The sequence below is a fragment of the Cebus imitator genome, unplaced genomic scaffold, assembly GCF_001604975.1.
Source record: "Cebus imitator isolate Cc_AM_T3 unplaced genomic scaffold, Cebus_imitator-1.0 Scaffold103, whole genome shotgun sequence".
NCBI classification, from domain to species: domain Eukaryota; kingdom Metazoa; phylum Chordata; class Mammalia; order Primates; family Cebidae; genus Cebus; species Cebus imitator.
The window spans coordinates 3,997,433-4,012,446 of record NW_016107418.1 but is presented as its reverse complement, the minus strand read 5'-3'; the positions used below and the strand labels follow the sequence as shown (position 1 = coordinate 4,012,446).

At 43.4% G+C, this 15,014-nt stretch overlaps 1 long non-coding RNA gene across 2 annotated transcripts in view; it reads right to left on the bottom strand.

The window, feature by feature from the left end:
• LOC119472520 overlaps positions 1 to 15,014 on the bottom strand; it is a 36,990-nt gene that overhangs the window by 7,399 nt on the left and 14,577 nt on the right. The window contains exons 2-4 of one of the 2 annotated variants that reach the window (XR_005201666.1): positions 10,566 to 10,631; positions 10,395 to 10,467; positions 9,270 to 9,398 (exon numbers count right to left, since the gene is read on the bottom strand). This is a non-coding gene — a long non-coding RNA (uncharacterized LOC119472520). Of the gene's footprint in view, positions 1 to 9,269; positions 9,399 to 10,394; positions 10,468 to 10,565; positions 10,632 to 15,014 lie in introns of those variants that run through there. The other variant, XR_005201667.1, reaches the window with a different exon arrangement.

The following is a 15,014-nucleotide window of genomic DNA, read 5'->3' as shown; positions in this document are numbered from 1 at the left end:
TCTTGCACTGTTGCTCAGGCTGGAGTACAGTGGTGTGATCTCAACCTCTGCCTCCCTGGTTCAAGTGATCTGCCTGCCTCAGCCTTGCGAGTAGCTAGGAATACAGATGCCTGCCACCACCACGCCCAGCTAATTTTTTTGTATTTTTAGTAGAGACAGGGTTTCACCATGTTGGGCAGGCTGATCTCAAACTCCTGACCTCAAGGGATCCACTCTCTTCAGCCTCCCAAAGTGCTGGGACGCTGCGTCTGGCCTTGAACTGACAACTTTCTAAGCCTGTTACACAAATGACACCTGCGCTTCCTTCTCAATGATTTCCTAAGTGAGTGCCCTTGTTCTTGGGCTCCATGTCTCTCGGATTCCTGTTCCGGTTGGAAGTAGAACATCCTCAAGTATTTTTTTCAGAAAGGGTATATGTAGAGAGAAGCTTTGTGAGTGCTTTTTATTTCATTCTCGCAGCTGCCTGTTTGACTGGGTGTCCATTTCTAGGTTGAAATCAGTTTTCCTTATAAATTCGAGGTCACTGTTCCGTTATCTTTTAGCCACGTTGCTTTAGCTATATCTAATGACAATTTGTTCTTCATTTCCACATAAGTAACTTTTATTTATTCTCTGTAAAACTTTAGGGTTTTCCTTTTTAAACTTGGCATTCTTAAATCTCACCATAATATGTCTAAGTGTGATCCTCTTTTTTCCATTCATTGTCTTTGGTGCTAGTGTCTCTTTCAATACGAACACTTGAAGTTTTCTTCAGTTCAGGAAAATTAGCTTTCATATCCTCCCTAACCCTAACCCTAACCCTAACCCTAACCCTAACCCTAACCCTAACCCTAACCCTAACCCTAACCCTATGCTTTCTCTTCATTCACCATTCTGTCCTCCTGGAACTTCTATTGATTGATACCGAGTCCTCTCTGTTTTTTTCACGCTCCTTCATTATGGCTCCATATTTTGGAACACCTCTTTGTCCATATCTTTAGATCACTATACAATCTTCTACTTCATTCAGTCCTTCTAAGTTTTCATTTTGGCAATCATGATTTTAATTTTTGAGAATTTTTTCATATTTTTTGAGTGTTCTTTTTTCATGGCCATCTGTTTCTGTTCTTTTTTTTCAATAGATAAATAGCATGTCTTCTGGGGCTCAGCTTAGAAAGGTCTTTTTTTAAGTTCTATTTCTTGCATTACACGTCTCCCATTCTCTGAAGTAATGTATTCTATTGGGCTCAAATTGGTCTTTCACAATATTAGGTTTTTTAAAAAGTCTTTTTTTTTAAAAAAAGAGAGGGGGTTTGTCCATGTTGGCCAGGCTGGTCTCAAACTCCTGACCTCAGGTGATCTGCCCACCTCAGCCTCCCAAAGTGCTGGGATTACAGGGGTGAGCCACTGCACTCAGCCAAAAAAATGTCTTAAAGGCTGGGTGTGATGGCTCACACCTAGTAGTCCTAGCACTCTGGGAGGCTGGGGCGTGTAGATTGCTTGAGCCCAGGAGTCCAAGAGCAGACTGGGTGACATGGTAAAACCCTGTCTCTAAAAAAATACAAAAGACTTAGCTGGGCGTGGTGTTACATGCCTGTAGTACCAACAACTTGGGAGGCTGAGGTGGGAGAGTCTCTTGGGCCTACTGCCCTCCAGCCTGGGTGGCAAAGAGAGACCCTATCTCAGGAAAAAAAAAAAAAGAATTTTTTTAAAGGTATTGACTTGACTGAATTAAGGAATACTAGAAGACATGTGCCATGGCTCACACCTATAATCCCAGTGGTTTGGGAGGCTGAGGCTGGCAGATCACTGAGGTCAGGAGTTCAAGACCAGCCTGGTCAACATGGCAAAACATCATTTCTGCTAAAAATACAAAAAAAAAGGGCCAAGAGTGGTGCCTCATGCCTGTAATCCCAGCACTTTGGGAGGCCAAGGTGGATGGATCACAAGATCAGGAGTTCAAGACCAGCCTGGTCAACATGGTGAAACCTTGTCTCTACTAAAAATACAATAATTAGCCGGGTGTGGTGCCGCACATCTGTAGTCCCAGCTACTTGGGAGGCTGAGGCAGGAGAATCACTTGAACCTAGGAGGCAGACGTTGCAGATTATGCCACTGTACTCCAGCCTGGGTGACAGAGCCAGACTCTATCTCAAAAAAAAAAAAAAAAAAAAAAAAAAAAAATTTAGCTGGCATGGTGGTACATGCCTGCAATCTCAGCTACTTGGGAGGCTGAGGCAGGAGAATCACTTGAACCCAGGAGTCAGAGTTGTAGTGAGCCAAGATTGCACCACTGCATTCCAGCCTGGTCTCTTTTTGAGAACTAGTCTGAAAAAGAAAAAAAAATAGTCAAAAGGAATCGTGAGGGTGTTTCCAGAAGAGATTAGCATGTGAATCTGAGTGGACTCACTGGGCGACACCAGCCTCAATGATGCGGGTGGGCACCATACAATCAGCTGAGGTCCCAAATAGCACACAAACAGAAAAGTTATATCCATCTCTTTCTCTGGGAGCTGGGATGTTTTCTTCTTTCCCTGTCTTGGACGTCAGAACGCCAAGCTCTCTGGCTTTTGGACTCCAAGGTGTACACCGGTGGCCTGTCCGGGTTCTCGGGTTTACAACCTCAGACTGAGAGTTACATTATCTGCTTTCCTGATTCTGCGGCTTTTGGACTTGGACTGAGCCAAGCTACTGGAATCCCAGGGTGTCCAGCTTGCACACGGCCTGTTGTGGGACTTCTCAGCCTTCATAAATCAAGTGGACCAATTCCTCTAGTAAATCTGCTCTCATATATCTATTTAATACATATATATTATATGTAGATATAGATATATCAGATATACAGCTATGGGTACTGTCTCTGGAGAACCCTAATACAGGAGCCAAGTGAGGTGGACATGCTTAGCACCCTACCTTCTGTCAGCAGGGTTGCTGTGGGTTGACTGCTTCAAAGGCAACACTTTCCAGCATCTCATTTACAGCTGATGACCTGGAAAATCCTTTCACTACCCCGCTTTCATATCAGCAAAAATAACTAAAAGCACTTTGCCTTTGCGTGTCAAGGACAGCAATATCTTATCTGTCCTGCCTCAGGGCTGTCAACTCCCACTGTCATAATATCTGGAGGAACCTTGTTTGTCTTGCTGCTCTACAGAAAGTCACATGGGTTCATTACATGAATGATATTATGCTAATTGGATCTAGTGAGCAGGAAGGAGCAAGCACCTTAGATCCATTAGTAAAACACATGCTTGCCAATGAGTTGGGAAATAACCCCCTGGGAAGTCCAGGGGTCTGATACATTGATGAAGTTCCTGAGGGTCCAGTGGTTTGTTGGAATATCTCCTTCTAAAAGGGAAGATAAGCCAGGCATAGTGGCTCATGCCTGAGCCCAGGAATTTGAGACTAGCCTGGGCAACATAGTAAGACTCCATCTCTATCAAAAAAAAAAAAAGGAGAAAATTCCACGCACAGTGGCATGCACCTATAGTCCCAGCTACTCCTCAGGAGGCTGAGGTGGGAGAACTGCTTGAGCCTGGGGGTCAAGGCTGTAGTGACTTGTGATTGTGTCACTGCACTCCAGCCTGGGTGACAGAGAGAAACCCCTGACTCAAAAAGGAAAAAAAAAAAATCATTAAAAGGAAAAGGGAGAGACCACGCTTACCCCTTTCCCCACCTGTCACATAGGAAGCACAATGCTTAGTGGATTTTTTTGGATTTTAAAGACAACATGAATCATACTTTGGTGTGTTCCTCTAACCTTATTACTGGATTATTCACCTGATAAGGCTGACAGCTTCGAGTGGGCACAGAGTAGAAAGAGGTTCTGACAAGTCCAGGCCACATCACAAGCAGTCTGACAGCAGACCCAATGGAGTGGAAGAATCTGTGGCAGACAGAGCTGCTATATGGGGATCCTGGCAAGACCCGGTGCAACCCGAGTCAAGCTGTGACCTCTTCTACTGACAACTGTTCTTCACCGGAAAAGCTGCTCCTGGACCTGGAGGTCCCAGACAGAGACTGGACATCTGACTCTGGGTCACAAATGACTGTGTGATGTGAACTGCACATGATGACCTGGGCCCGTTCAGCAGCGTTCACTGTAAAATGTAAATGTACTCTAATATCTTTTCCTCACTCAGGACAAAGTTCATGACTGAGGTCCCTATAACAAAAGACGGATTAACAAGAGAGACCAGGAATGGTGGCTCATGCCTGTAATCCTAGCAGTTTGGGAGGCTGAGGCGGGCAGATCACTTGAGGTCAGGAGTTTGAAACAAGCTTGGCCATCATGGTGAAACTCCATCTCTACTAAAAATACAAAAAATTGTGTAGGCATGGTGGTGTGTGCCTGTAATTCCACCTACTCAGGAGGCTGACGCAGGAGAATCGCTCGAACCCAGGAGGCGGAGGGCGGCAGTGAGCTGAGATCGTGCCACCGCACTCCAGCCTGGACAACAGAGTGAAACTCTATCTCAAAAACAACAACAAAAAAGAGGAAAGCATATAAATTTGTTTAATATAAATTGTACATGACATGGGACTTTTCAGAAATGAAGAAGAACCAAAAAAAAAAACAGGAGAAAATGTGTATTTTCAGCCACAGTCGTACAGTGGTATAACTGGAGAACAAAAGGTCTAATCTAATGTCAATAAACTGAGGGGAACTTAGCAAGGCCTGTTTCTTCAGATTCTTCAAGGCATCTCTGTGTCTTCATTCTTTTCCTCCAGGCACAGGGCAGGACCCCTCCGGAATAAGGATCTTATAACTTATTTTCAGAAGAAACTCACATCAGGTTTTATGGCTCCTTTGTGGGACAAAGAGCAAAGAGAAATCCTTTCTAGTTTCTACGACCTCCTTCTATTGTGTCCTCAAATGCCAAGGCGCCATATTTCCAGGTGGCATTTCCTGTACCACATCAGTATATATGAGACCAGGCTCTGGCAGATATGGAAACCACACAGAGACTTTAGGAGCATGCGGTGGTGGAGGCTCCTATGGTACCTTTCCCACTGCCTCATTGTTCCTCTCTCAAGGCATACCCATGGCCTAATGGGGAGTTCCCTACCCCCACTAAATAGAGGGGGGTGAAATGCGGGTCAGGTTTATTAATGGATCTTCATGGTAAGATGGAACCAGCCAGAAATGATGAGGTGTTGAGCTATACACCACCCGGGAATAGGCTGAAAGAGGGAGTGAAAGACAATCTTTCCAGTGGGCTTCAGGTGTTAGGTCTGGTTTATTTGCATGGAAGGGAAGAGTCTGAGCAGTGACCCTCTAATCCATGGTCAGTCATTGACAGGTTCACCAGGTTAGCAATCTGAGAAAGAGTAAATTGCGTATTTGGTGACATGGAGGGCTGGGGAAGAGGTGTGTGGACTATGCACAGAATGTGAGGATATTTCTAAACCATGTAAATGCCCCCCACAGCATCCACTGTGAAGGAGCCTCTCATTAATTCTCTTGGTGACTGGGCTGCCCTAACAAAGTGCCACAGTCTGGTTGGCGTAAACAATAGACATGTATTTTCTCACAGATCTAGAGGCTGGAAGTCCAAGATCAGGTGCCATCCGTGTTGATTTCTTCTGCAGCCTCTCTTCCAGATTTGTAGACAATTGCCCTCTCTTGTCCCCACGTGGCATTTCCTGTGTGTGTGTGGAGAGGGTGCGCTCTCGCTGTCTCTTCCAATTCTTGTAAGGACATTAGTCCTATCAGATTAGGCCTCACCCTTATGATCTCATTTAATCTCAATTATCTCCCGTCTCCAAATATAGTCACATGGGGAATTAGGACTTCCCTATGTGAATTTGGCGGCCACAATTCTGTTTCTAACGATAATCATGTGGTCAAAATGATCCAATCTGTGGATATCTATTGATCTCTTTTCCTCACTTCCCATGTGCTTACTTGATTGGCCCATGAACAAAGCACACATATGGCAGGGATGGACGCTACGCATGGGCTCAGCAGCACACTCTCTCTCACCAGGACTGATCTGGCCTCTATCAGAGCTCAATGTCCAATTGGCCACAGCAGATCAACACTGAGACCCTAAAATGGTACTATTCCTTCAGGGGACCAAGCAAAGACAGCTGATTGTAGGTAGATAATTTTGGATCCTTTTCATCAGGTAGGAGGCACAATTAGCCTCACAGAGAAAAATGTTTGCTCCAAGTATGGATTTGCCTTTCCTGTCCCCAGTATGTCGGCCAGCACCAAAGTTCATGGACTTAAAGAATATCTTCTGTATACTAAATGGTGTCAAAACATCTCCCAGCAGGGACACATTTTTCAGAGGTGACAACGTGAAAGCAGGCTCATGGCCATGGAGTTCATTGGTTTTATCACGATTCATTCTCCTGAAAAATATGGATTAATTGGATGGCAGAATGGCCTGCTGAAGACATAGACACAGTGACGGCTGAGAGGCAGTGCCTGGTGGGGTGGGATGCTTTCCTACAAGATGCGGTAACTGACTCAAACCAGCAGCGACCAGTGGTGCCACCTCCCCCATAATCAGATTTCATCAGCCTGGGAAATGTGGGGTGGAGGCAGGAGCGGTCCTTCTCACTATTACACTAATTCGCCATGGAAAGAATTCTTGCTTTTTGTCTGACCTCGGGCTCAGTGGCTGACCTGGAAGAAATACTTTCATCAAGGAACACAAAGTTCCATTCCATTGGAAGTTGAAACTGAGTGTGACCCTCAGCCATCTGGGGCTCCTCATGCTGCTAAACCAAAAGGCAGGGAAAGCAGTTGTTGTATTGGCTGGTCCCACTGACTAGAAGGAAATTCCTTTGCTGCTACCCAACCAGAGAGACTCCTCCGAGAGATTCACTGAGGCATCTCTTATTCTAGTAGTCTGTGGAAAGTGGTACAACCCAGAGAGGTAGGTTCACTGAGGACTGAGATCACAGGTGAAGGTAGGCCAAGTAACAAACGCCACTCAGCCTGCAGGAGGTAATGGGTGGTGGAAGAAGGAAGCTATGATTATCAGCGTGGGCTTCATGACTTGTTCCAGAAATATGCTCAACAGCAGTTATGTTTCACTGTAATTGTTTTAATTGCCCCCCCCACATCTCCTTGAATCTCCCCCTCCTTCATACCTCCAATGATGGGCATTGGCAATGGCTACCATTTTAGACTCGAGGTTAGACTTTGACTGAATTGAAATCACCATGCAATGATATAGCAGTTGATAGGAATTTTGTGGGTGCCCTCTGCTGGGAACATAAATATTTCACCTGGCAAAAGGATAAGGGTGGATGCTTGAGGGGATCCCATACTGGATACCTTCCATTTGCCCCATCTAGCTCTCTTCAGACCAGGGAGGCAGACCTGTATGGACTGCAGCAGTGGGCTTTCTTGCCCTCTGGGTTCTGGTTAGATTCAGCCAATAGAAGACGTGGGCAGGAGATCAAAGGGTGAAGAAAAATGAAGTTGGGGTCACTATTTCCAATTCTTCCTATGCTGGATCACTATGGATTGGCTGTGCCCTCTACTAAAAGCTTTTCCCTGGGTTTTGGGACCCATTCTCTCCCTTTGCCCCTCCACCAAGCCCTGTTATTAACTTGGGTATACCACACCATTCCTTGTTGCTTTCATGGAACCCTGCCTACACCTTTGTAATAGTACCTTTGGGGTTTTCTGTTGTTCTTTTTCTGAGACAGGATCTCACTCTGTCACCCAGGCTGGAGTGCAGTGGCTCGATCACAGCTCACTGCAGCCTCGAACTCCTGGGCTCAAGCGGTCCTCCTTTCTCTACCTCCCAAAGTGCTGGGATTATAGGCATGAGCACTGCACATGGTCTATAACATCCCTTTGTTAAATTGCCCTTGATTACCCATTTTGAGGGCACCATCTGTTTCCTGACAGGAACTTGCATGGTACAACCATGGCCCTGGGGTTAAAAAATAAAGACCTGTTCCTCAACCTCAAGGAACTTGTGCGTCTTAGAGTTGAAACAATTATGTAGAGAGATACATAATTGAAATGACATGTAACAAAATGCATAACAGGGGTATATGTGAGGCATACTGTTCTACCAAGGAGAGAGTGATCAGCTGTGCTTCCAGATGGGGGTGGGTATGGGGGAACAGGACCATTGCCCCCACCCCAAAATGAAAGATTTGAATTGGGTCTTAATGGATAAGTGGAAAGATTCTCACAAATTAGTTGGTTCTTTCATTCTCCCATGTGCCAAAAATGCCTCCAGCAATGTCTCCAGTGTGATTGGACTAAAGGAGACGGAGTCCAGAGAAGAGACATATTGCACACCACTCAGAGAGGCGGATGTCAGAGACAGAGGCTGTGAGGGGGTGAGGCAAAGAGCAGCTTCCATTCCATTTTCCACACTAGACTGCCCCACAATGATGACCTCAACTTCCATTGTGTATCTGAGGCTGCACTCAGACCTGGGCAACCTCAACATGCAGACCCCTTTCTGAAGGCAGCATCATTCTTACCCCCTACCAAGGAGGAATAACACAATGGGCTGTAACTAACATTTAATAAGTTTATTATATCTTTACCAGATGAACAATCTATGGGAAATAGAGGGGACAGAGGAATATGTTAAATAACACCATAAAGTTATGATCAGCAAAATCCAAACTGTGGGAAGCCCTATAGTACCAACTGGTTTATCCCAAAAATAAATTGTAAAGAATGCAAATGATTTTGAAGAAACCCAAAGATTAAAAGAGGACTAAAAGGGCCATATGCGGTGGCTCATGCCTATAATCTCCACACTTGGGAAGGCAGAGGCAGGAGGCAGAGCTCAGGAGTTCAAGACCTGTCTGGGCAACATGGTGAAAACTCATCTTGACAACAAATACAAAAATTAGCCAGGTATGGTGGCATACACCTGTAATCCCAGCTATTTGGGAGGCTGAGGCAGGAGAATCTCTTGAACCCAGGAGGTGGAGGTTGCAGTGAGCCGAGATCGCACCGTTGCACTCTAGCCTGGGCAACAAGAGCAAAACTCCATCTCGGAAAAGATAAAACAAAAAACAGAACCACTAATGGCTAAGGCCTTCCTTTAGAGATTCTGATTCAATGTAACTGGGCTTTGGGTATCACTTTTTAAAGTTTCCCAGATAACGCCAATGATTTCTTAGAGGAATATTTTTAGGACCACGTGTCACAGTCAATTATTTCCAATTAATTAATGATGCTTTGAATCAACCATTCATTCGATCGTGTATTCATTTATTCAGCTTTCAACTCTAATGACTGAATGTTCTATTTCCAAAAAATTATGTCAATGAAATTCCCATTTTTCAAATAGTTTTTACCATCTCCTAAAATTATTTACCTTTTTTTTCTGCTGGATTTTCATTGGTTAACTAAATAATGAAATTAAACTCTGAACAGCATCTTTCCCACAAATTTCACACTAAGCTGCTTTTTTTTGGAACTAGACAATGGCAAAGGAGAACAAAATTAAATAGTCTAGACAAGGAAGAAAAAAATCTATTTTCAGTTTATATTTTATTAGTGGTAGCTTGTCAGTCAGATGATATGTTAAAGTTATCCAGAATAAAGAAAGAATGAGGCTGGGTGTGGTGGCTCATGCCTGCAATCCCAGCACTTTGGGGGGCTGAGGCAGGGGGATCACCTGAGGTCAGGAGTTCAAGACCAGCCTGGCCGACATGTTGAAACCCCATCTCTACTAAAAATAAAAAAATTAGCCAGGCATGATGGCAGGCACCTGTAATCCCAGCTACTCAGGAGGGTGAGGAAGGAGAATCGCTTGAACCTGGAAGGTGGAGTTTTCAGTAAGCAGAGATCATGTCACCACACTCTAGCCTGGCTGACAGAGCCAAGACTTAGTCTCAAAAAAAAAAAAAAAAACAAAAGAGAGTAGTTTTTTGAAACCCTTTTTTTAAAAAATTTGTTCTTAAGCACTCTGCCAAAGAACTATCCATATAATTAAAATTCTAGGTGACTTCAGCAGTGGGCCAGAGATGTAGAACTTTGCATCCAATGCTTCCAGGAAAGAGGGTAGAATACAAAGTTTCACTCTTGCTATGAATGCCTTTATTAATTTCTTTTATGCACAAGTGCAAAAGTTGTTGTAGGTATATATTAGTGAAATTTATGTGTTAAACACGGTATGTAACTTAGACTCCCAGCCAAAGCTAATGGGATCTGGACTAAGGCTGCCCTTTTATTGAGTGATATAAGATCCATCTCTCCCACTCTCTCCTTTGGACAGATATCATTGAAAATCACAGAGTAGAGAGCTCCAAAATGTTATGTCTCCACAGAAGCAACGAATAAGTTTGCAAAAATTATCACAATGAACTTTTTCAGAACTTTAGAACCTCATCAAAAAACAACAACCAGGGGAGAGCTTAATGATGAAAAAAAGCTGCCTTTCGGTAAGAAAGCTTTGTGAATTTTAACCTACCTGGTTACCGTCCCCAGCTCCCCAACTCAGCCGCAGACTTGAATACTGAAGCCCATTTTTCTGCTACAGATTACTGTTAACAGAGGGACCAGTACAGACCTTATTTTCAAATAATTGTTCTGTGTTTTGACCCATATGGTAGCTACCTGAAGGATCTGCTCAAGGGCTTACCTATATTTTACTTGCCTTTGAGTTTCCTCAGAGTTGAGGCTACTTCCAGGTTGACATTTCTCAAACCTATTTAAAGACAAAAGTATTAATTATTGCCACCTGTGGCAAAGGGTAACAGTTATGTAAGCAATAGAAAAACCAAAAAGCCTGGGAAGGAGGAGGCTGGAGAAGGACATACTTCAGCAAAGAAGGGTTTTGAAAAGCTCTCATGTTGCTATGGATTGAATGTTGCTTTCAGAACTCATGTTGAAACTGAGTCCCCACTATAGCAATATTGACAGGTCAGGCCTTTAAGAGCTGATCGGGCCCTGAGGGCAGGGGCCTCATGGGTTAATCTATTCATGGATTAATGAATTAATGGGTTGATGAATTAAAGAATCACTATCACAGGAGTGGGGCTGGTAGCTTTAAAAGAAGAGGAAGAGACACCTGAGTAGCATGCTCAGCAACCTCGCCATGTCATGACCGGTACCACCTTGGAACTCTGAAGAAAGTCCCATGAGCACAAAGGCCTTCATCAGAATGAAGGCTCTAACCAGATGTAGTCCCTTGAAGTTGGACTTCTCAGCCTCCATCACTGTAAGAAATAAATTTCTTTTCTTTATAAATTACCCAGTTTCAGGTATTCTGTTACTAGCAAGAGAAAATGAATTAAAACACATGTATCCCAGGGAATTGGGCCAGCTGCAGTGGCTCATGCCTGTAATCCCAGCACTTTGGGAGGCTGAGGCGGGAGGATCACCTGAGGTCAGGAGTTCGAAACCAGCCTGGCCAACGTGGCGAAACCCTGTCTCTACAAAAAATACAAAAATTAGCCTGGTATGGTGGCACATGCCTGTAATCCCAACTACTCAGGAGGCTGAGAGAATTGCTTAAACCTGGGAGACGGAGGTTGCAGTGAGCCCGGATTGTGCCACTGCACTCCAGAACAGAATGAGACTTCATCTCACAATAAATGAATAAACAAATGCAATTTTAAAAATACAAAATACAAAAGTTAGGTGGGTGTGTTGGCACATGCCTGTAATCCCAGCTACTCAGAAGGCTAAGGCATGACAATTGCTTGAACCTGAGGGGCAGAGGTTGCAGTGAGCTGAGATCACACCACTGCATCCAGCCTGGGTGACAGAGTGACACTGTCTCAAAAAATAAATAAATAAATAAAAGAGCTTTAAAAGAGGAGGAGAAAGAGAAAGGGGCAGAGAGAGCATCTGAAGAAATAATGGCCAAAACTTCTCAAAGGTAATGAAAGACATGACTTCTTACATCCAAGAAACTCAACAAACTTGAAGTATTATACACTGAGACACATTATAACCAAGCTATCAAAGGCCAAAGAATCTTGAAAGCAGCAGAAGAGGGGCAACTCATTATTTACCAGAAATTCTAAATAACATTAACAATTGATTCATCATTAGAAACTGTGAAAGCCACAGGTAGTGGATTACATATTTAAAGTACTGAAAGAAAAAAAGTGTCAACAACAAAAAAATTTCTTTCTTTTGAGACAAGGGAGTACAGGCTGGAGTGCAGTGGGATGATCTCAAGTCACTGCACCCACACCTTCCCAGGTGCAAGTGACTCCAGCCTCAGCCTCCCAAGTAGAAGGGACTATAGGCACAAGCCACCAATGCTGGGCTAATTTTTGTATTTTTTGTAAAGATGGGGTTTTGCCATGTTGCCCAGGCTGGTCTCGAACTCCTGAGTTCACAACAATCCTCCCGCCTCAGCCTCCCAAATTGCTGGGATTACAGGCATGAGCCAGCAAGCCTGGCCAAAAAAATTTTATCTGGCAAAACTATATTCAGCAATGGAGTAGAAATTAGACACTCCCAGATTAACAAAAACTGCAGAAATTTGTCACTAGTAGATCAGCCTTACAGAAACTGCTAAAAGGAGTCCTTCAGGCTGACATGAAAGGACAACATACAGTAACTTGAAACCGTATGAAGAAAGAACATCAGTAAAGGTATTATAACTACAAAAGCCAGCATTATGGCATTTTTGCTTTATAAAGCCCTTTTTTGTATGATTTAAAAGTACATAAACAATAGTTACAAATAGGGCCGGGCGCGGTGGCTCAAGCCTGTAATCCCAGCACTTTGGGAGGCCGAGGCAGGTGGATCATGAGGTCAAGAGATCGAGACCATCCTGGTCAACACGGTGAAACCCTGTCTCTACTAAAAAAAAATACAAAAAATTAGCTGGGCATGGTGGCATGTGCCTGTAATCCCAGCTACTCAGGAGGCTGAGGCAGGAGAATTGCCTGAACCCAGGAGGCGGAGGTTGCGGTGAGCCGAGATCGCGCCATTGCACTCCAGCCTGGGTAACAAGAGCGAAACTCCGTCCCAAAAAAAAAAACAAAAAAAAAAAACAAAAAAAACAATAGTTACAAATATATGTTAATCAGCACAAAATGGATGAAGATGTAGTTTGCAGCAATGCAACATGAAGGAGGGATGAAGCAATGTAGGAACAAAGTTTTTTATGCTATTGAAACTAACCTGGTATAAATTCAAACTTGATTGTTATAAATTATAATGTTAACTGTAATCTCCAGGACAATCACTAAGAAAATAACTAAAAAATATAAAGTAGACCCAGGTGGCAGTGCATGTATTTTTTGTAAAGATGGGGTTTTTGTAAAGAGGCTGAGGCGGGGGGAATCACTTGAATCCAGGATTTGAGCAGTTAGCTTTGATCATACCTGTAAATAGCCACTTCGCTCTGGGCTGGGCAAGAAAGTGAACCCCCACTCTAAAACATAGAGGTAAAGGCTACATGACCTTGGATTTGGCAATGGTTTCTTAGCTATGACATAAAAACCACAAATAACAAAAGAAAAATTAAATAAAATTGGCCAGGAGTGGTGGCTAGTGCCTGTAATCCCAGCACTTTGGGAGGCCAAGGCAGGTGGGTCACTTGAGGTCAGGTGTTCTATACCAGCCTGTTCAACATGGTGAAACCCTGTCTCTACTAAAAATACAAAAATTAGCCAGGTGTGGTGATGGGTGCCTGTAATCCCAGCTACTCAGGAGGCTAAGGCAAGAGAATTGCTTGAACCTAGGAGGCAGAAGTTGCAGTGAGCCAAGATCACGACACTGCACTCCAGCCTGGGCAACAGATCGAGACTTTGTCTCAAAAAAAGTAAAAGTAGATAAATTGAGCTTCATCAAAATAAAAACTTTTGTGCATCTAAAGACCCTATCAAGAAAACGAAAAGACAACCTTAGGAATAGGAGAAATTATTGGAAATCATCTATCTGATGAATTAATATCTCTAATACATGAAGAACCCTTACAATTCAACAAGAAAAAAGACAAGCAAACCAAATAAAAGATAAGCACGTGACATGAATAGATATTTCTTCAAATAAGACATTATAATGGCCAATAAACACATTAAAATATGCTCATCATTAATCACAAAGGAGATGCAAATCAAAATCACAAGATACCACTTTATACCTATCAGGATGGTTATAATTTTCTGCTGTTGTTTTGTGTTTTTGTTTTTAAGAATGGTTTTAAATTTTTAAAAACTTGTTTTTGTTTTTGTTTTCAGGCTGGAGTGCAGTGGCGTGATCACAGCTCATTGCAGCCTTGACCTCCTGGGCTCAGGAGGGTGATCTTGCCACCTCAGACTCCCAGGTCTCTGGAACTACAAGTATGCACTACCATGCCTGGATATTTTGAATTTTTTGTAAAGATGGGGTTTCTCCATGTTGCCCAGGTTGGTCTTGAACTCCTAGACTCAAGTGATCCACCTGCCTCAGCCTCCCAAAGTGCTGGGATTATAGGTATGAGTCATTGTGCCAAGCCTAAAACATTTTTTAAACTAGAAAATAAGTGTTGGCAAAGATGTAGAAAATTGCAACTGTTGTACATTGCTGATGAGAATGTAAAATGGTGCAGCTGCTGCAGAAAACAGTTGGGTGGTTCCTCAAAAAGTTAAATGAAGAAATACACACAAGAGTAAGCAATTCCACTCCTAGGTGTTTACCCAAAACAACTGAAAATAGGAACTCAAAATTGAAAATCGGAACTAAAAATACTGTCATATTCTTAGTAGTATTATTCACAATAGCCAAAAGGTAGAAACAACCCAAATGCCCATTAACTGAGAAGTGGATAAACAAAAGTAGCATGTCCATATAATGGAATATTATTCAGCCATAAAAAGAATTAAAATTTGGCCGGGTACAGTGGCTCATGCCTGTAATCTCAGCACTTTGGGAGGCTGAGGCAGGTGGATCACTTGAGCCTAGGAGTTCGAGACCAGCCTGGGCAACAAGATGAAACCCTGTCTCTACAAAACTGTATGAAAATTAGCCAGGCATGGGGTGCATGCCTGTAGTCCCAGCTATTCGGGAAGCTGATGTGGGAGGATTGCTTGAACCTGGGAGGCGGAGGCTGCAGTGAGTCAGACGCTGCAGTGAGCCTAGATTG